Here is a 21,840-nt window from a genome sequence, read left to right on the forward strand (position 1 = left end):
GTGTGTGTGTGTGTGTGTGTGTGCTGACGTTTTCTGTACTTCATTGGTTAAAGAAAATGAGAATGGTAGAGACTTGGTTCCTGAGTATAAGCGATTGTTTTAGAACGAGTGTTGAACGCAGTGCCCTTTACAGTCGTTAGATCCAGTGCTAGTCAGTTTTAAACCTGATTTAACTGACTGACTGACTGTAGGAATTATTGAGCTGTTTATGTCACCTCTTAGGATATCATATTGACTGACTGACTGACTGACTGAGATCATATTAGCTCCATCAACAAGCACTATGAATATCGATGTTAACTGACCGTACTCGTTAATTCACTTACTCACTCAGAACGTAAGCAGGGCGCACGGGCATATTCTCAAAAGGCTGGCTCTCTCTCTCTCTCTCTCTCTCTCTAACCATTGTATAACCCTGTTTAGTACTGTTATTCCTCAAATTCATTAAACTTTGAACAATATCACTGCGACGAACAGCGTATCGTTAATACCCTTTTACGAACACCCAGCCACCTTCCATATCAACACACTCCTTACGTAACTCCCCCCCCCCTCCCCCTTCCTTAACGGGTTCCTGGTTGTATTTACATTGTTTGTTCTGCATTAACTACCAGAGCGGCCTTGTTCTAGATGCTATAGAACCACGGTACGAATTTTCCGTAAGTTTTCATATGAATTTATTGGTTTATTTTACCTGATGGTTGAACACCTTATTGCTACATCGGGGAGGTCAGGTCAGGTCAGGTCAGGTCAGGTCAGGTCAGGTCAGATTAGGTTGGGTCAGGTTAGGATAGCTGATCTTAAGGTTACAGTTAGGTGGAGTTAGGTTAGGCTAGTGTTAGTGTTAGGGTGGTTAATCTTAATTTAGGTTAGCATTAGGATTGATTAGGTTGGTTAATCTTGCAGTGAAATAAACTGTGGGTTTAGTCTTCAAGAGATCCCTCATAACTGAAGATATAAAAACTCTTAAAAAATACAATAATATGATTAGGTAAATTTAAGATTCTACCTTAATTAGGCACATTCACGTAACACCTAATATGGTGATGCAAATTAAGGCTATTTTAATAATAAATAATAATAATAATAATAATAATAATAATAATTAACGGTTTGTTAAGGTAACATGGCAGCCCGAGGGCTGAAAATATACAATGAACAGGGGTGATAGGTTACATAAATTGGATAAGATCAAGGCTCACCGATAGAACACAGAGGGTCAGCGTAGATGGTGTTAAATCTGAGTGGGGCTGTGTAACCAGTGGGGTTCCCCAGGGGTCAGTACTGGGCCCACTCTTGTTCATAATCTACATAAACGCGCTCGTGTTATGGCTGAAGTTAACCAACCAGGTGTTCTCTCTCTCTTGTTATTGGCTGAAGTTAACAAATCAGGTGTGTTCTCTCGTGTTAGGGCTAAAATTGACCATTCAGGTGTGTTGTCTCTTCTACCCTTACGATAAATATTCACCGTAAGAACCTTTGCCATTATTAGACTACAAAGGCTGTGGTAAACCCCTTTGTGTCTTGCCTTATTATGTAACCTGTATCTATAATGACTGGTTTATTAGAGAATTATACTCGCCTGATAGATCTATAATGCCAGCCTGATAGATATTATAAGTCTCTGTGTTGATGTTTTTGTTGTTGAGAATTGTGTGTGTGTGTGTGTGTGTGTGTGTGTGTGTGTGTGTGTGTGTGTGTGTGTGTGTGTGTGTGTGTGTGTGTGTGTGTGTGTGTGTGTGTGTGTGTGTGTGTGTGTGTGTGTGTGTGTGTGTGTGTGTGTGTGTGTGTGTGTGTGTGTGTGTGTGTGTGTGTGTGTGTGTGTGTGTGTGTGTGTGTGTGTGTGTGTGTGTATACTTGTTCTGGGTATATCGTGACTGTCTCTCTGTTTGTCTCTAGTCTGTCTCTGTTTGCCTCTGTCTCTCTAGTCCGTCGCTGTCTGTCTCCCTGCGTCCATTTCCTAGATTGGATGTAATCATTTGGTCCATTTATATTTTATATCCCCGTCGGCGATAAATGTTGTGTGAAATAAGTTATTCTCTCTCTCTCTCTCTCTCTCTCTCTCTCTCTCTCTCTCCCCGTGGATTTCTCATTATTATAGAAGCGACAGAACGCACATTTCCTCCTGTAAAAACAGAAAAATATAAAGAAAGAAAAAATAAATGGAGAGTATTTCACACAAAGTGTTGGCAGGTGTAGGTAGGTGAGAGAAAGTGTTGGCAGGTGTACGAAGAGAGAAAAGGTGTAGGTAGATGAAAGAAAGTGTTGGCAGGTGTAGGTAGGTGAGAGAAAGTGTTGGCAGGTGTACGAAGAGAGAAAAGGTGTAGGTAGATGAAAGAAAGTGTTGTCAAGTGTAGGAAGATGAGAAATAGTGTAGACAGGTGTTAGGAAGGTAAGAGAAAGTATTACATGCTGTAGAAAGATGAGACAAGGTGTTAATAGGTATAAAAAAAATAACAGACAAACATATTAAAATATACACACATGTTTTTTTTCTTTCATATAAATCACAGAAAAATAGAAAAAAAATTCAAGTAAGTGTCTGAATTGAGATGAGAAAGTCGACCATGCATACCAAGTGACAGGCGGAAACACTGTTGGCCATCTAATAAGACAACTGGAAGAGAAAAGTTTAGAAGCTGGTGTTGCTGAGGCGAGACGAAAGTAGGTCAAGTGGGGAGTATCCTTCACATCCCCCCCCCATTACCCTCCCTATTGTTGTGTTGTGAAGTACTTACCTGGATATCTTTATGGTGATGAGCCAGTGAGGGAAAATGCTGATACAGTTTATAAGTTATTGTGTAAGATAAACTTCAATAGTCTTCAGCACGGACAGGACACACTACTGTATACACACAGTCTCTCTCTCTCTCTCTCTCTCTCTCTCTCTCTCTCTCTCACCTGGTCCAGAAGTCTTAAATATTCGCACGTTTAGTTTCCTAATTACGCTTGCGTCTCAGTGCAAATTTAATACTGTTTCTGCCACCACTTTTGACTCGTAACTTAAGTGAGCAATTTAGATGCTTTCTCACATCTCCAGTTAGAGCCGACATCTTTGGAGCTTTTGAGAATTCACCTTTGTGTTGAAATTAAAGTATTGTTATTGATCGTAGAGTGAGTTGGGTGAGTGGATACAGCTCTTGCCTCCTGTCCCAAGTGTTCGTTGGTTTGCATCCAGGAGTGCTACGAATGGATGTCTTATTTTAGAGGTCAAGCTGGAACACAATACTCAAGGGTAAAGGTCAAGCTGGAACATAGTACTTAAGGGTGAAGGTCAAGCTGGGCACACTTCTCAAGGGTGAAGGTCAAGCTGGGACACACTACTCAAGGGTGAAGGTCAAGCTGAAACACACTACTCAAGGGTGAAGGTCAAGCTGAAACACACTACTCAAGGGTGAAGGTCAAGCTGGAACACACTACTCAAGGGTGAAGATCAAGCTAGAACACAATATACAAAGTTGAAGGTCAAGCTGGAACATAATAATACTCAAGGTAAGAGTAAATCTTGGAAGAGTTTAAAACTCTTTTTCTTTACCGAATGTGAGTTTTAAAAGTGAGTTTCCTGTGAACCAAATTTCAACTAGAATCTTTAGGTACAACCGCGATGGAAAGATGTGAATATGGTACCTTACCTTTCTTACCTGTTCATAACCATTGATTGTGTAGTAGAGGTAATGGCCTTCTGACCCCCACGAGGAACACCGCTATAACAAGTATCTAAGTCATGAATGAGACCGTAACTCGTGAGGTGAGATAACACTGGCATCAAGGGGTAAAGTCATCATTATTTCACGTGTCATTAACGGAGAAAATAAAATAAAACTGGGACCCAAAATGCTACCCTATAGAACACCTGAGACGATGTTGATGATGATGCTAAGATATTCACCCTTGGAAACCTTATCTAGGACAACGTGTGTTAAAGATTCAATAAAAAAAAAATGATTCGACCCTTCTCAAAGACGAGAGATATATGCATTCTCACACATCTCTTTTTATAGGTGGGGTGGAGAAGAAGAGGATCATTTAGTATACGAATCGTTGTGAATTACTGTACGTTCTTGTGTCGTAACTCAACTAAACAAGCCTTATGCATCTCACATAACGGCACGAGCCTCTGAAAGAATGGACTCCAGCCAATGCCTAGAATATACTGGATGTCGGTATGTCGGATAAAAACCAACCCCTAGGACCAATAAAACCAAGCTGGCTATAGAGGGCGGGCGAAGGTAAGCGCGTGGCGTAAAATACCTCGGGAGTAATACAGGAAACGGGATTGAACGTCGGGGAGCTCTTCAACTTCACTTACTACCGCTCGTGAGGTTTCTTAATAGACAAGTTTACCCCCGACGTCTCCTGGTAGTAATTTTGGCAGGCAGTGAAGCGGCGTAATCAGGGGGCAATGGTCCAACTTCCCTCGTGTGGCCAACTATTGTAGGGTTAAGTCACTTCCCTCGTGTGGCCCACCAGGGTTAAGTCACTTGCCTTGTGTGACCAACTAGGGTTAAGTCACTTTACTCATGTGGCCAACTAGGGTTAAGTCACTTGGCTCGTGTGGCCAACCAGGGTTAAGTCACTTCCCCCGTGTGGCCAACCAGGGTTAAGTCACTTCCCCCGTGTGGCCAACCAGGGTTAAGTCACTTCCCCCGTGTGGCCAACCAGGGTTAAGTCACTTCCCCCGTGTGGCCAACCAGGGTTAAGTCACTTCCCCCGTGTAGCTAACCAGGGTTAAGTCACTTCCCTAGTGTAGCTAACCAGGGTTAAGTCCTTCCCCCGTGTGGCCAACCAGGGTTAAGTCACTTCCCCCGTGTAGCTAACCAGGGTTAAGTCACTTCCCTCGTGTGGCCAACCAGGGTTAAGTCACTTCCTCGTGTGGCCAACCAGGGTTCAATCACTTCCCCGTGTGGCCAACCAGGGTTAAGTCACTTCCCCGTGTGGCTAACCAGGGTTAAGTCACTTCCCCGTGTGGCCAACCGGGGTTAAGTCACTTCCCCGTGTAGCTAACAGGGTTAAGTCACTTCCTAGTGTAGCTAACCAGGGTTAAGTCACTTCCCCGTGTGGCCAGCCAGGGTTAAGTCACTTCCCCTTCACTTCGTCAGTGTAGCTAACCAGGGTTAAATCTTCCCTCGTGTAACCAACCAGGGGTTAAGTCACTTCCCCGTGTGGCCAACCAGGGAATCACTAGTCAGCTAACCAGGTTGATCACTTCCTAATTGTAGCTAACCGGGTTAAGTCACTTCCCTCGTGTGGCCAACCAGGCACTTCCCCGTGTTAGTCACTTCCCCGTGTAGCTAACACTTCTAGTGTAGCTAACCAGGGTTAGTCTTCCCCGTCGGCCAACTTAAGTCACTTCCCCGCTAACCAGGGTTAAGTCACTTCCTAGTGTAGCTAACCAGGGTTAAGTCCACTTCCCCACTGGCCAACCAGGGTTAAGTCCGCTTCCCTAATGTAGCTAACCAGGGTTAAGTGCAACCAGGGTTAAGTCACTTCCCTAGTGTAGCTAACCAGGGTTAAGTCACTTCCCTAGTGTAGCTAACCAGGGTTAAGTCACTTCCCCCGTGTAGCTAACCAGGGTTAAGTCACTTCCCTCGTGTGGCCAACCAGGGTTAAGTCACTTCCCTCGTGTAGCCAACCAGGGTTAAGTCACTTCCCTCGTTTGGCCAACCAGGGTTAGGTCACTTCCCTCGTGTAGCCAACCAGAGTGAGTCGCTTCCCTCAAGTATCTGCTGTCCTTACTCCAGTTATCCCACTTCACTTAAAATGACAACTCTACTCCTTTGTTTACAATGAACGAACCCCTTGAGTACAGTGACCAAACCCCTTGAGTACTGTGCTTTAATTCCTAGAGTAATGTGATTTAAACCACTGTGGACCGTGATTTAAACTCTTAAGATACTATGATTAAACCCCTTGAGTAAAATGACTTATGAATACAACGTCTTCACTCTTTCTGTACAATCTCTTAAATACAATGACACTGATATTCAATTGAGGGAGTTGGGGGGCATAAATCACCATATACAAGTACTCAGGGGAATAAACATGTACATCAGTCCTTCTCCATGCCCTCCCACACGTCGGCTCTGAGGTAGTGTAGTGAAGATGTAAATAAGGGACCCCCGAGTGTGTTTATTTTTAATGTGACAGTGTCTATGGAACCTGGCCAGATTCACTTATTTTATGGGATGTATTGATGAGGGGAGGGGGGTGTTGGTGAGGGAGGTGTTGGTGAGGGTGGTGTTGGTGAGGGTGGTATATATTGGTGAGGGAGGAAGTTGGTAAGCTAGAATATATTGGTGAGGGAGAATATATTGGTGAGGGAGAATATGCTGGTGAGGAGCACAATAGTGAGGCAGGAAAGGGGGGGGGGCAGGAGGGGGCCTTGGTGAGAGAATATGATGGCTCCACAGTGTTGCACTGGACAATAAAATCAAACTTTACAGGATCCATTTCATCTAATTGAAGTTTTGGCTCCTAAATTCGACAAACCAATCGATAGTAATTTTTTTCCTTCTCGTTTTCAATAATGTGTCTGGGGAAAAATAGCAGTTAATTCAGTATTTTATAGATTTCCCCTCGATAAAAGTAAAAGATTTTTCCCACAACAAAAGTAAAATAACTGATTTTAATTAAGGCAATTGTTGCCATTTTTCGTTTTCGCTACACTCCTGCCGTTAATCACATGTAAGGCATTGTTGCCATTTTTCGTTTTCGCCCCTCTGCTGCTGTTAATCACAAGTAAGGCAATTGTTGCCATTTTTCGCTTTCGCCCCACTGCTGCCGTTAATCACATTTAAGGCAATTGTTGCCATTATCCGTTTTCGCCCCACTGCTGTCGTTAATCACATGTAAGGCAATTGTTGCCATTTTTCGTTTTCGCCCTACTGCTGCCGTTAATCACATACAAGGCAATTGTTGCCATTTTTCTTTTTCGCCCTACTGCTGCCGTTAATCACATATAAGGCAATTGTTGCCATTTTTTGTTTCCCCCCATTGTTGCCGTTAATCACATATAAGGCAATTGTTGCCATTTTTCGCTTCCCCCCCACTGCTGCCGTTAATCACATGTAAGGCAACTGTTGCCATTTTTCGTTTTCGCATCACTGCTGCTGTTAATCACATGTAAGGCAATTTTTGCCATTTTTCCTTTTCCCTCCTCTGTTGCCGTTAGTCACAAGTAAGGCAATTGTTGCCATTTTTCGTTTTCGCCCCACTGCTGCCGTTAATGACATTTAAGGCAATTGTTGCCATTATTCCTTTTCGCCCCATTGCTGCCGTTAATCACATTTAAGGCAATTGTTGCCATTATTCGTTTTAACCCCTCTGCTGCCGTTAATCACATTTAAGGCAATTGTTGCCATTTTTCGTTTCCCCCTCATTGCTGCCGTTAATCACATGTAAGGCAATTGTTGCCATTTTTCGTTTTCGCACCACTGGTACCGTTAATCACATGTAAAGCAATTGTTGCTATTTTTCGTTTTCTTCCTTCTGCTGCCGGTAATCACAAGTAAGGCAATTGTTGCCATTTTTCGTTTTCGCCCCACTGTTGCCGTTAATCACATTTAAGTCAATTGTTGCCATTATTCGTTTTCACACCACTGCTGCCGTTAATCACATGTAAGGCAATTGTTGCCATTTTTCATTTTCGCCCCTCTGCTGCTGTTAATCTCAAGTGAGGCAATTGTTGCCATTTTTCGTTTTCGCCCCACTACTGCCGTTAATCATAAGTAAGGCAATTGTTGCCATTTTTTGTTTTCGCCCCTCTGCTGCTGTTAATCTCAAGTGAGGCAATTTTTGCCATTTTTCGTTTCCCCCCCCATTGCTGCCGTTGATCACATGTAAGGCAATTGTTGCCATTTTTCGTTTTTACATCACTGGTGCTGTTAATCACAAGTAAGGCAGTTGTTGCCATTTTTTGTTTTCGCCCTACTGCTGCCGTTAATGACATATAAGGCAATTGTTGCCATTTTTCCTTTTCGCCACACTGCTGCTGTTAATCATATGTAAGGCAATTGTTGCCATTGTTCGTTTTCGCCCCACTGCTGCCGTTAATGACATTTAAGGCAATTGTTGCCATTATTCCTTTTTGCCCCACTGCTGCTGTTAATCATATGTAAGGCAATTGTTGCCATTTTTCCTTTTCGCCCCCTCTGCTTCCGTTAATCATAATTAAAGCAATTGTTGCCATTTTTTGGTTTCGCCACACTGCTGCCGTTAATCACATGTAAGGCAATTGTTGCCATTTTTCGTTTCCCCCCCACTGCTGCCGTTAATCACAAGTAAGGCAATTGTTGCCATTTTTCGTTTTCGACCCACTGGTGCCGTTAATGACATTTAAGGCAATTGTTGCCATTATTCCTTTTCGCCCCATTGCTGCCGTTAATCACATGTAGGGCAATTGTTGCCATTATTCGTTTTCGCCCCACTGCTGCCGTTAATCACATTTAAGGCAATTGTTGCCATTTTTCGTTTTCGCCCCTCTGTTGCCGTTAATCACATGTAAGGCAATTGTTGCCATTTTTCATTTTCGCCACACTACTGCCGTTAATCACATGTAAGGCAATTATTGCCATTTTTCGTTTTCGCCAAACTGCTGCCGTTGATCACATGTAAGGCAATTGTTGCCATTTTTCCTTTTCGCCCCACTGGTGCCGTTAATCACATGTAAGGCAATTATTGCCATTTTTCGTTTTCGCCAAACTGCTGCCGTTAATCACATATAAGGCAATTGTTGCCATTTTTCCTTTTCGCCCCTCTGTTGTCGTTAATCACATGTAAGGCAATTGTTGCCATTTTTCCTTTTCGCCAAACTGCTGCCGTTAATCACATGTAAGGCAATTTTGCCATTTTCGTTTTCGCCAAACTGCTGCGTTAATCACATAAGGCAATTGTTGCCATTTTCCTTTTCGCCCTCTGTTGTCGTTAATCACATGTAAGGCAATTGTTGCCATTTTTGTTTTCGCCCTGCTGACGTTAATCACATATAAACAATTGTTGCCATTTTTCTTTTCGCCCTCTGTTGTCGTTAGTCATGTAAGGCAATTATTTGCATTTTTGTTTTTCGCCCTACTGCTGACGTTAATCACATATAAGTCAATTGTTGCCATTTTTCGTTTCGCCCCTCTGCTGCCGCCAGTCACATGTAAGGCAATTGTTACCATTTTTCGTTTTCCCCCCACTGCTGCTGTTAATCACATTTAAGGCAATTGTTGCCATTATTCCTTTTCGCCCCACTGCTGCCGTTAACACATGTAAGGCAATTGTTGCTATTTTTCGTTTTCTCCCCTCTCCTGCCATTAATCACCGTAAGGCAATTGTTGCCCTTTTTCGTTTTCGCCCTTCCTTGCTGTTAATCACATTTAAGGCAATTGTTGCCATTATTCGTTTTCACCCCCCTGCTGCTGTTAATCACATGTAAGGCATTGTTGCCTTTCCATTTTCGCCCTGCTTCCATTAATCCAAGTAAGGCAATTGTTGCCATTTTTCGTTTCGCCCCACTACTGCCGTTAATCACAAGTAAGGCCAATTGTTGATATTTTGTTTCCCCACTGCTACCGTTAATCACACCTGTCAGTTGTTGCCATTTTCGTTGCCCTCTGCTGCCGTTAATCATAAGTAAGGCAATTGTTGCCATTTTCGTTTCGCCACACTACTGCCGTCAATCATAAGGCAATTGTTGCCATTTTCGTTTCGCCCTCTGCTGCCGTTAATCACATGTACGGCAATTGTTGCTATTTTTGTTTTCTCCCTCTGCTACCGTTAATCACATCTAAGTCAATTGTTGCCAATTTTCGTTTCGCCCCTGCCGTTAATCACATATAAGCCAATTGTTGCCATTTTTGTTTCGCCTGCTGCCGTTAATCACAAGTAAAGGCAATTATTGCCATTTTTCGTTTCGCCCTACTGCTGCCGTTAATCACATATAGGCAATTGTTGCCATTTCGTTTTCACCCATTGCTGCCGGTATTCACATGTAAGGCAATTGTTGTCATTTTCGTTTTCGCCCCTCTGCTGCTGTTAATCACATATAAGGCAATTGTTGCCATTTTTCGTTTCGCACCACTAGTGCCGTTAAGTACGTAAGGCAATTGTTGCCATTTTTCGTTCGCCACACTACTGCCGTTAATCATGTAGGCCAATTGTTGTCATTTTTGTTTTCGCCCTCTGCTGCCGTTAGTCACAAGTATGGCAATTGTTACCATTTTTTCGTTTTCACCCCCAATGCTGCCCTTAATCACAAATGAGGCAATTGTTGCCATTTTCGTTCCCCCCCCCCATTACTGCTGTTAATCACAAGTAAGGCAATTGTTGCTATTATTCGTTTCTCACTTTGCTGCCGTTAATCACAATCAGGCATTTGTTGCCATTTTTCGTTTTCGCCCTGCTGCGTTAATCACATTTAAGGCAATTGTTCATTATTCGTTTTCGCCACTGCTGCTGTTAATCACATGTAGTTATTTGCCATTTTTCCTTTTCGCCCTCTGTTGCCGTTAATCACATGTAAGGCAATTGTTGCCCATTTTCCTTTTCCTTTTCCTGCTGCCGTTAATCACATATAGGCAATTGTTGCCTTTTTGTTTTCGCCCTACTGCTGCCGTTAATCACATATAAGGCAATTGTTGCCATTTTCGTTCCCCCCATTGCTGCCGTTATTCACATGTAAGGCAATTGTTGCCATTTTTCGTGTCCCTCCCAATGCTGCCGTTAATCACGTGGAAGGCAATTGTTGCCATTATTCGTTTCCCATTGCTGCCGTTAATCACGTGGGCAATTGTTGCCATTATTCGTTTTCGCCCTACTGCTGCCGTTAATCATATGTAAGGCAATTGTTTGCGCCATTTTCATACCTACTGCCGTTAATCACATGTGGCAATTGTGCCAATTTTCGTTTTCCCCCATTGCTGCCGTTAATGACAAGTAAGGCAATTGTTGCCTTATTTGTTTCACCCACTGCTGCCGTTAATCACATATAAGGCAATTGTTGACATTTTTCGTGTCCTCCCATGCTGCCGTTAATCACGTGGAAGTCAATTGTTGCCATTATTCGTTTTCACCCCATTGCTGCCGTTAATCACATGCAGGCAATTATTGCCATTTTTCGTTTTCGCCCCTCTGCTGCTGTTAATCACATATAAGGCAATTGTTGCCATTTTCGTTTCGCACCACTAGTGCCGTTAATCACGTAAAGGCAATTGTTGCCATTTTCATTTTCGCCACACTACCGTTAATCACATGTAAGGCAATTGTTGTCATTTTGTTTCGCCCCTCTGCCGTTAGTCCAATGATATGGCAATTGTTACCATTTTCGTTTTCACCCCAATGCTGCCCTTAATCACAAGTAAGGCAATTGTTGCCATTTTCGTTCCCCCCAATGCTGCCGTTAATCACCGTAGGCATTTGTTGCCATTTTCGTTTCGCCCCACTGCTGCCAGTTAATCACATTTAAGGCAATTTGTTGCCATTATTCGTTTTCCCACACTGCTGCTGTTAATCACATGTAAGGCAATTGTTGCCATTTTCCTTTTCGCCCTCTGTTGCCGTTAATCACATGTAAGGCAATTGTTTGCCATTTTCGTTTTCGCCCTGCTGCCGTTAATCACATAAAGGCAATTGTTGCCATTTTTCCTTTTCGCCCTCTGTTGCCGTTAATCACATGTAAGGCAATTTTGCCATTTTTCCTTTTCGCCACACTGCTGCTGTTAATCACATGTAAGGCAATTGTTGCCATTTTTCCTTTCGCCACACTGCTGCTGTTAATCACATGTAGGCAATTGTTGCCATTTTCCTTTTCCCCCTCTGTTGCCGTTAATCACATATAAGGCAATTGTTGCCTTTTTCGTTTTCGCCACACTGCTGCCGTTAATGCTGCGTTGTTGCCATTTTCTGCCCTACTGCTGCCGTTAATCATAGTAAGGCAATTGTTGCCATTTTCCTTTTCGCCATAACGCTAATCCGCTGCTGGAGCGTTTTTTCCTTTTCGCCCCTCTGTTGCCGTTAATCACATGTAAGGCAATTGTTGCCATTTTCGTTTTCGCACACTGCTGCCGTTAATCACATGTAAGGCAATTGTTGCCATTTTCTCCTTTCTACTGCTGCCGTTAATCACACATGAGGCAATTGTTGCCATTTTCCTTTTCGCCTTACGCTGCCGTTAATCATATGTAAGGCAATTGTTGCAATTTTCATTTCCTTTTAATAACATGTAAGGCTATATTGCCTTTTCGTTTCCCCCCATTGCTGCCGTTAATGACAAGTAAGGCAATTGTTGCCATTATTTGTTTTCACCCTGCTGCCGTTAATCACACATAAGGCAATTGTTGATTTTCATGTCCCTCCCAATGCTGCCGTTAATCACGTGGAAGTCAATTGTTGCCATTATTCGTTTTCACCCATTGCTGCCGTTAATCACATGTAAGGCAATTGTTGCTGTTCACCCCCATTGTTGCCATTAATCACAAGTAAGGCAATTGTTGCCATTTTTCGTTTTCCCTACTGCTGCGTTAATCACATATAAGGCAATTGTTGCCATTTCGTTTCCCCCCATTGCTGCCGTTATTCACATGTAAAGGCAATTGTTGCCATTTTTCGCCTTCCCTGCTGCCGTTAATCACGTGAAGTCAATTGTTGCCATTATTCGTTTCACCCCTGCTGCCGTTAATCATATGTAAGGCAATTGTTGCCATTTTTCGTTCCCCCCACCTCATTGTTGCCGTTAATCGTAAGGCATTTGTTGTCATTTTTCGTTTTCCCCCCAATGCTGCCGTTAATACTAAGGCATTTGCCGTTTACCCCTGGTGCCGTTAATCCACAAAGGCAATTGTTGCCATTTTTGTTTTCGCCCTCTGCGTTATTACATGTAAGGCAATTGTTGCCATTTTCGTTTCGCTCCACCTGGTGCCGTTAATGACCGAAGACAATTGTTGCCATTTTTTTCGCCACACTACTGTCGTTAATCACGTAAGGCGTTGCATTTTTTTTTTCGCCCCTCTGTTGCCGTTAATCACAAATCAAGGCAATTGTTGCCAATTTTCGCTCACTGGTGCGTTAATCATATGTAAGGCAATTGATGCCATTTTCTTTATCCACACTACTGCCGTTAATCACATGTAAGGCAATTGGCCCATTTTCGTTTCGCCAAACTGCTGCCGTTAATCACCATACAAAGGCAATTGCTGCATTTTTCGTTCCCCGGTTAATCAGAAGTGGCAATATTTGCCTTTTTTGTTTCCCCCATTGCTGCCGTTAATCACGTAAGGTGCAATTATTGCCTTCGTTTCGCCAAACTGCTGCTGTTAATCACATTTAAGGCAATTGTTCTGCGTTAATACCCTGGGCAATTGCTGCCATTTTCGTTCAGTGCTGCCGTTAATCTGATGGTGCCATTGCTGCGTTAATCACATACAAAGCAATTGTTGCCATTTTCGTTTTGCCCTACTGCTGCCGTTAATCGCCTTCGCGTAGCGCTGAGGGCGATTGCTGCAACTACTCATATCGCCCCCTGCCGCCGTTAATCGCCCGTAAGGCGATTGTTTGCCTCCCTCTCTCTCTCAAAAAAAAAAAAATATAAAAAAATCCTAAATTAGTATAATTTCCATCAATCCATATTTTTTCGACAAATTCGCCAAAATTCTTACATTAACATCGTTGCTAACTTTTACAGAGTACCAACATTCATTAAAACTGTTCAGCATTTATTGTATTTACTCAGTATTGTTGTATTGAGAATTAGTAGCGTTTTGTTCGTATTGGAAGTAATCTCATTAGCGTATTTATCAGTCGCTTTACATAAAAAAAAATGGAATTATAACAGAAAAATTATGAGTATTTGTTGTATTTTTGTTTCCCACTGCAACAATTTATTCAGCTTTGTCTCTTGAAATATATTTATTATTACGTATTTACTTATCTTTGAGGTTGTGACGTCATTTGAAGCAATGACGTCATAATCATGTACCAAAATACATATTACATCAGAACTCTCAAAAAAATAAAATAAATATAAATCTATTTCCTGCCTCCAACTCAACACTCGGACGCTCATTACCACTAAATCTTAATCAATATTTCTGTAAAAGTTTTCAATAAAATCTTTCATGCATTATATTATTAGTGACCGGAGCAACAAAGGGGTTATTCTTTTATTGAAACAATGAAATCGGATTCAATCTTTTAGCAACATTAATTGGTAAAAATTTTATTGCAATATTACAGGGATTCTCTCTTTAATGGGTTGGTAGTGAACTTGTGAATGTGTGTAAAAGGTTCATTATGTGAGAGACGTTTGAAATGTTTAAAAGGATAAATAATTTTCTTTGGTTCAGCGTTTGAATTGTCTATATATAATTTAGATTAGATAAGGAGTATAAAAGATTCCCAGTCATGTGGAGGGGATCAATGACAGTGAATCAGTAAACCTCATTGTGATTCACTTGTGCTCGTCTTGAGAGTGTGAACCTTATTTTCAATTGTTTCGTTATGATTGAAAGTGACATTATTATCGTCTAATGCCATTTGAAACCATCACTGTGTAATATTTGCTATAAAATAATATTGTGTGGTGGAGGAACCTTCGCCCACCCTCTAACCATCATCCCCGCTCTACCGTCATCCCACTACATAGTTTACACGCAGTTAGATTACATTCTTTTCTCATTTTGCTAATGTTATTATGATTAGAACAAAGGTTAGAATCACATGAGGTTTGCTGGTTCACTGTCAGCGATAACCTTCTCTCGACAGGGACCTTTTACAGTGGTGCCACATTGCTCGGGAAGACAAGTTTGCTATTTAAGGCGGGAGTGGGGTTCATGGCTGGCCATGATGCGAATGGCCAAGCAAGGTAGGAACCCTGAGGCGTCCCAAAGCCGGTCCTGCTGTGAACTGGCCTTGAGCAAGTGGCCAAGCATGGTGGGCCACCCCGAGGCTTAGCTTTTAAGAGATTATTCAATGGAGAATGACCAACAGAGAGCCCAAAATCCTAACAACGTAGCTTACATTTGGGTGGAATAGGAGTGTCTTGGGATCAAAAGTGACCCTCTGTTGACGGGAGGCGAGAACAGCATCCCAGGCAATCGAACATTACACCACCACCACAACTCCTCACCGCTAATGTACGAGGAGGACTTGTTGGCTACACTGATGACGGTGACTTTTATTGATTCAGGAGGATGTTTCATACTTATTAATGTCCTTCCTTCCTACCTTCCTTCCATCCATCCATCCATCCATCCATCCACCCCTCCTCAACCTCACCTCATCCTCCCTCCCACTTTTACTCCTCCCTTCTCCACCGCTCCCAGAAATTCCTTCCCTCCCTTCCTCCTCCTTCTCCTACTTTCTCTGTCTTATTCCTCCCTCCTTACACCCCTCTTCATTTTCATATCCCTCCCTCTCCTTTCCTTCTCTCCCACCCTTCCCCCTTTCCCCCTTCTCCCTCCGCCCATCCCTCCTCCCCTCTCCCCTTCTCTTCCTTCTTACACAAGACAAAGAAGGTCCATTACTAATTCTTTCTTTCCTCTTAAAACTCTCTCCTTATGATCTCTTCTTCCTTGTCTACTCTACTTTTTCCCTCTCTCTCTCTCTCTCTCTCTCTCTCTCTCTCTCTCTCTCTCTCTCTCTCCTTCTCTCTCTCTCTCTCCTCTCTCTCTCTCTCTCTCTCTCTCTCTCTCTCTCTCTCTCTCTCTCTCTCTCTCTCTCTCTCTCTCTCTCTCTCTCTCTCTCTCTCTCTCTCTCTCTCTCTCTCTCTCTGCTAAACGACACCCACTGACAGTATAAACCAATTCGCGAAGGACAAAAAAACTAACATTGTATTAGCCATCGTAGACCTAACCTAAACCCTCAGGTAAAGTTAGGTTGATTAATATCAGGTGAAACATATCTTTGGGGAATCTTAGAGGTGATCTTAGCTATATCCCCAATAGTCCGCCTGATTGGTAGATATCCTCCAATTATGGAACATATATCTGTCTCACCTGGATCTGTGTGTGATAACGTGATCCCTCTTCCACGTGGCAGGCGCTGTGGAGGTTGGCCAGTTCAGGTGCGTATGAGGAGTGATGTCGTGTCGAGTCATAAGTGTTTGGTGGAGTGTTATGGGTGGCGGTCCTCTCATCAAAGTCTGGCCTAGTTACTGTAAATGGAGGAGGAAAATGATGTGGGTTTTATTCTTCTTTCTCCTCCCCTACCTTACCTTTTAATTTTTCTCCTTCCTTTTCCCTTTCCTTTTCCTCCCTCTCTTTCTCCTCCTCTCTCATTTTCCTGCCCGTTCTCCTTCCCTCCCCCCTCCTCCTCCCTTCCATTTCTTTTTCCCTTTTCTCCTTCCGTCCCCTTCTCCTTCCTTCCCCTTCTCCTTCCTTCCCCTTCTCCTTCCTTCACTTCTCCTTCCTTCCTTTTCTCCTACCTGTCCTTCGCTCCCTCTCCTACCTGTCCTCCACTCCCTTCCCCCTACCTGTCCTCCACTCCCTTCCCTGTCCTGTATCCCCTTTCTTTCACTATCCTTCCTTCACCTCATCTATCATTCCCCCTCTGCTCATAAGAATGTAAGAATGGAGGAAACTGCAGTGGGCCTATTGGCCCATACTAGGCGATCCCATTTACACCCAACACCCTATCGCTTATATATCCATTCAACCTATGTTTGAAGCTATCCAGCGTATTCGAGTTAATGATGAGGTTTGGTAATTTTTTCCATTCTTCCACTACTCTATTTCGAAACCAATGTTACCTATCTCGCGCCTAAATCTATTTTTTTCTGATTTAAAACCATTGTTACGAGTTCGCCCCTGGTTGGATACTTTGAGTACATTTGTTATCTCACCTTTGTTTAGCCGACTTCCATTTATACACCTCGATCATATCGCCCCCTCACTCTACGTCTCTCGAGGGAATGCAGATTAAGATGCTTTAACCTGTCTCTGTACTCAAGGTTCCTAATGCCCGGGATTAGTCTTGTCATTCTCCTCGCTATAGTCTTGTAACTAACATTCCTTTGTATGAACCCAAGTACTTTGTTGGCCTTGTTTCGAGTAAATACACATTATTTACTAGGTTTAAGATCCCTACTTATCATTACTCCTCAATCTTTCTCACAGTCGGATTTCTATAACCTCGTTGTTCATCTGGTAACTGGTTTCTCTGATTACATCTCGTAGACTAAGTTCTTTCCATTTGTCCACATTAAATTTCATCTGCCATTTTTCAGACCACTCGAATTTTTTTTTAGATCTTCCTGTAATTTTGTGGGGAGTCCTTGTCAGAATTAATTACACGTCCTATTTTAATGTCATCAGCAAATTTACTTATGTTTCTGTCTACTCCTACTTTCAAAGCTTGAACATTACGGCGTTAAGGGCCTGTCCCACAATTGGTTTACCTCATATCTGTCCAACAGGATGCAGTATGTCTGTTATAATAACCACCAATCTGACTCCTCGCCTATCTTGTATGGAGTCCCCCAAGGTTCAATTCTCGGTCCAGTACTGTTTTTGTTGTACATAAACGACATAGTCCACGCCAGCCCACTCATAAATACAACTTATTTGCAGACGATAGTAATCTCTATGCCAGCAACTCAGACCTCCATTCCTTGATGAGAACTATGAACACTGAATTAACTTAAGTCGGGACCTGTAATACGTAATAAACTGACCCTAAATCTTGAGAAAACCCACTACTCAATCTTTCACAGAAGAAAAACTTACCTCCAGACTTGAACCCCTGTACCTTGGTAATATAGTCCTCAAATGCAAAAAAAATACTAAATTCCTCGGAGTTATTGTTGATGAGAAACTTAACTGGAGAAACCACATACAAGCCATTCACAGTAAAATCAATAAACAGTGCGTATCATGTATCACACTCGACAGTCACTCACTCTCACAGCAATGAAAGAAATCTATCATGATCTTGTTTACCAACACCTGATACACTGTCACTCACTATGGGGGCCTCTGGCTCTTCAAAAACACAATCTCTGGTTACTGCACAAAAAGAGAGTTGTACGGACAATGACCTACTTGAAAAACAGATGACACTAACGAAAAATTTGCTTTATTGAAATTTTTAAAATTCGAAGATATTAACACTTACTGCTGTGCCTCTTTGTTTACAAATCTATCAATCATTTGCTTGACAATAATTACTTCCAGTTCCGGAATAATCAGAGATACAACTTGAGGCACCCAGAACTACTAAGACCAACCCCCATGCGCTCATCTCAGTCCCAGACCTCCAAAATATCATGGTGTGAAGGTGTGGAACAACTTACCCCACCCATCCGAGCAAAGACTACGCTCCTTCCTTTAAATCATCTCTAAAAAAGTATTAATATTTCTTGTAACACTTAATATATTTACAGTACCTGCTTTATTGTACAACCAAATCCGTTTTATCGAAATTATCATGTAAATAAGTAAGTAATTACCATTGCATACACATAATTGCCAACTAGACATAATTCTGAAAGCTCTGTCCTCTTGTTCAACCTTATTACTGCACAACCCAGGTTGTACTGCTCCCATTATACTTATGTTTAAATTCCATTCCAATTATATGTATATGTGTGTGTATGTATGTGTGTGTGTGTGTATATGTGTATGTATGTGTTTATATTTATATATGTGTGTATATGTGTGTATGTGTATATATATATATTATATATATATATATATATATATATATATATTATATATATATATATATATATATATATATATATATATATATATATATATTATATATATATATATATATATATATATTATATGTATATGTATATATATTATATATATATATATATATATATATATATATGTGTTATATATATATATATATATATATATATATTTATATATATATATATATATATATATATATATATATATATATATATATATATATATATATATATATATATATATATATATATATATATATATATATATGTGTGTGTGTGTGTGTGTGTGTATGTATAGGTATGTGTATATGTATGTATAGATAAATAAAACAAAAATAAAAAATAAAATAAATAAAAAAATAAAAATAATAAATAATAAAATAAATAAATATTGAAGTGATAACCGCGGTAACACTATGAGATGTTCTTATTACTACCATGCTATTGTACTATTCCAGATGATACTAAATGTTACATAATACTTCCTTGAGATAAATATATAGTATATATCAGGTGCCTCAAAGAGAGCTCAGATTCTCAACTGGCTCAGCCATGTTAATATTGTTATTATTATCCACTCTGTATCTGTATTTTTCTGGCTAAATAAACTGTTACAATTCAATATCTATGTCGTTTAAATATATAATAAATAATAATTGTCCAAGTACTGAGCCTTGGGGTGCTCAACCAGTGACATTACTCATCTCCCCTCTCAAATTACTTTCCCTCTCTCACATCCCTTACCCTTTACGTCCCTCATTTCCCTCTCCCTTGCCCTCACTGACCTCCCCCTTGCCCTCACTGACCTCCCCCTTTCCTCCCCACCCCTCACCAGGCTTAACAGCAAGTGGTGAAGGTTAAACAATCCCACATGGAGATTTTTCCCTTTTCTAATCGACTCGCATATCCTCATTATTCCACCCCCCTACCCCCACGAAAAAGGTAATATTTTTTCGAGATTTTTAAAAAGTTGTGTTTGACTGAACCTGAGGTGAAGTTTTAACTGTATTATTTTAAGGTTTTGTTTGGCTTGTACGTTGCTGTGTAGTCTGGAAATTCTGGTGAAGTGTAAAGTGTGCCGGATGTCGAGTTTTGTGCTCCACCGGTTATTTACTTCCGGGTGAAAAAGGAATTCCTGAACGAGTTATACACAAACCCTGCTTTACATACCGACTGTAACGCAGACAAAGAGTTGTATCATGGAGTTCAGTATTATAGTTGTATGTAATATTATGCCACATGAAGATTAGGCACCCGATCTTGATTTTACCTGATGATTAAACACCCTAAATCTAATCTAGCCCACAGGTAACGTTAGGGTGTTTAATCATCAGGTGAGATAAGCTGGAGGGGCTAATCTTCACGTGATCCGTCACATTTAAGGGATTTTTTTTAGCCTCTCTCAACACCATGGTGGAGAGGCATCGGGTACACAACCATACAGTAACATAATGGAAACCATACATACAACTATGAATGGGGCGTCTAGTGCTATACCTTTCATTCACATCGTTTCAGTATTTTATTTTATTTATTTATTTTTTTCTGAAATTAGCCCCCCTGGGCACAGGTCACTGACCCACATCTGGGCCTGGGGGGCGAAAATGTAATAATAATAATAATAATAATAATAATAAAATGAAAAGAGATCAAGAGTGAGACACCATATATGTATGTTGTGTTGTCAATTGTAAGAGAAACAATTGAGACCCTGCAATTGTGTGTAAATGAGGAAGAAAGTCAGATCAGCAACCTGGGACTAGGTCACAATTTTCGTAATGCCATATGGCAGCAGGGTCTTCCATTAGAGTTTCGACAATACATTATACTTCCAATATCTTCCCTGACGGTAGTACCTCCCTGTTTGGTAGCTGCCTACTACCTAACGTTCACAAGTCTTATAATAATGTTCACGATGGCAGGATATGTGTTGAGTATTAATATATGATGGGGTGTGACCGTAGGTGTGTGTGGCCATAGGTTTGTGTTGTCAACGGGGCATGATAAGGCTACGTGACCCAAAATACATCCACCCCTATAATTTGTTGTCAACCTATCGGTGGACCTGAGTCGATGCTATACAGGTCAGACGTAAAATTAGATGGTAATTGAAATATGACCTGATTTAAAGGGTGATAACTATGATGATGACAGTAACAGCGATCATGATGACAATGTGTTCAGTTTGGCCACCATTCTGCAAGATAGTGGCCATTTTCAGATTATAGTGTCAGATGTTCAAAGCAAAATGGTCGTCACTCTTGGATATTTGTTTCACAATTCAAAATGGCCTAGATTGTGGATGATTTTTTTTTTTTGGGGGGGGGGGGAACTCTAGTGACCCAAATTCACAGACGGAATTTCAGAGTAGTGTTCAGGTATGATTTAAACTTTGGTCATTCCCTCATTACGTCAGCAGTTTTTATTGGGCCTATCATTACTCCTTCATTTGCATACGACCAATAGTAAACGCCGTCACTGAACGATCTCATTACTAATTCGTTTGCTTTTATATATTGAGTTAGTGAACGTGACGGTGTGATGATGTGGTGAGTGTGGTGGATGTGGTGGTGTGGGAGACGTGGCGGTTTGGTGTTGAATGTAATGTGGTGGTGAGGTAACTATCGGTGGACATGGAGGCGTGATAAACATGACATTGTGATGAACTTGTCTTTCTGGTGAACTTGTCGCTGTGTTAATCGTAACACCGTGAAGAGCATGGCGTGCTAACCGTAACAACATGAAGAGCATGGCGATATTGCTCTAGTAAAGCCCCCCTGGAGATGTTCGGGGTACTTGGTTCTAACTACAGGGGTGAACATAAACACCTGTAGAGTTCTGTAGGTTCTTATTAACGGAAATATACAGGAGTGCGCTCACAAGCGCAGGTAGTCCTTACACTCCTATAGGGGTCAACTGACCTCTCTCTGACCTCTCAGGCGACATATGGTAAGTGGTACGTTAGCAGCTTCCAGATGTCGCCAGGCACATTTATCTAAGCGTGTGGTGACATGAAACAGGGGCATTGCCACACGCTGCTAACTAGAGAAGTAATGTATATAAATAGAGTACATACATGGTATACATACAACATACATAATATACATACTCCCCCCCCCCACAAAAAAGCTTGTATATTGTTGTTACCCTCATCTTTATTGTATCAC

This window comes from Homarus americanus, unplaced genomic scaffold (assembly GCF_018991925.1).
Source record: "Homarus americanus isolate GMGI-L3 unplaced genomic scaffold, GMGI_Hamer_2.0 scaffold49310, whole genome shotgun sequence".
Taxonomy (NCBI): Eukaryota; Metazoa; Arthropoda; class Malacostraca; order Decapoda; family Nephropidae; genus Homarus; species Homarus americanus.